Raw genomic sequence first — 1,431 nt, 5'->3', positions numbered from 1 at the left:
ATTTACCGATGCCAGACAACAGTCATTTAGTGTCAGCGATACAACTTTGCGCGATTGGGCGTTAGAGATTGCCAACACGATAGGCGCTAAAGAATTTACAGCTTCTCAAAGTTGGATTAGTCGCTTCAAAAGATCACATAAAATTGTGGCAAGAAAAATAACAAAATTTGTATCGAGAAACAGGTCGGAAAATGAAGTGACACAAATCGAAATGATAGCTTTTCTTACGAATGCAAAAAATATGATCGCTAGTTTTAGTGAATCGTACGTGTACAATGCAGATCAGTCAGGTTTTCCAAAAGAAATGCGTGCGAAAAGAACAGTGTCATTCAAAGGGGAAAAACATATTGAGGCGATTGCGCAGTCCACGACTGCACTCACCCATTCATACCCTATAATGCCCATAATTAGTCTGGATGGTTCATTGCTGCCTAAACTATATGTGTGTCTTCAAGAACCAACTGGACGTTTTGGACCACGTGTCAAAAGAACAATGTTCTACACAAACAATCTTCTGGTAGGCGCATCGAAGTCTGGAAAAATGGGAAATGAAAACGTTACATTTTTGATCCGTCATGCTTTTCTTCCGCTCTGCGGGAACAAATCTCTTCTCCTTCTAGATCAGTGATCAGGTCATAAAAGGTCTGATTCATTCAAAGCTGTATTTCGAGCCCACCCTGACAAAGAAGTAGAGATAACTCAGATTCCATCCGGCACGACGAATGTAATTCAACCTTTAGACAGAGAATTTTTCCGTCAGTGGAAGGCATTTTACAGAAAACTAACAGAGAAGACGAGGTACTGGCAGAAGTAAAGCTGTGAGTACCGGGCGTGAGTCGTGCTTCGGTAGCTCAGTTGGTAGAGCACTTGCCCGCGAAAGGCAAAGGTCCCGAGTTCGAATCTCGGTCGGGCACGCAGTCTTAATCTGCCAGGAAGTTTCAACTAACAGAGAAAATTATTGTGTGCAGACCACTGCAATTTCCTGTCTATCACCGTGACAATATTCTCAAGCTGCAATCAGTAGTACATTATCAATTTTCCTCCCCACGGTTTCAGAATTTGATTGAATATGCGTGGCACTCCTCGAAATATATTGATACTAGGCCTGATTCATTCCTAACACCAGCCCAGTTTTGTCTACGGACATCTAACAACGTCTGTGATTCGCAGGGCTGTCATATGTTGTCTTTGCTTGTATGTTCTTGGTGCAAAAATTTGGACGTGTTCTAAACCGTATATTTATTTGTGTCTATTTCATACCTATTTGGAAAGAATGTTGTAGATAACATATCAGCTATATTTTTCAACGAATGTTTAATTATCATACGATTGCTTTCACTGGGGGAATCAGCTCTCTCACTGCTGGGGCAAGAGAGCGGCGCGTAGCTGACGCCACCTTGTCCCTAGATGGCGTTGGTATAACGTAGCGAG

The 1,431-nt window shown here is 42.2% G+C and overlaps 1 non-coding gene across 1 annotated transcript; it reads left to right on the top strand.

Moving 5' to 3' along the window:
- Positions 1-840: 840 nt before the first annotated feature.
- Positions 841-917, top strand: Trnas-cga (transfer RNA serine (anticodon CGA)). The gene has a single exon. It is a non-coding gene; the product is annotated as a tRNA-Ser (tRNA).
- Positions 918-1,431: the final 514 nt, after the last annotated feature.

Source organism: Schistocerca serialis, chromosome 2, assembly GCF_023864345.2.
Source record: "Schistocerca serialis cubense isolate TAMUIC-IGC-003099 chromosome 2, iqSchSeri2.2, whole genome shotgun sequence".
Lineage (NCBI taxonomy): Eukaryota > Metazoa > Arthropoda > Insecta > Orthoptera > Acrididae > Schistocerca > Schistocerca serialis.
The sequence above is the reverse complement of the archived record's forward strand: the minus strand, read 5'-3'. Positions and strand labels throughout refer to the sequence as shown.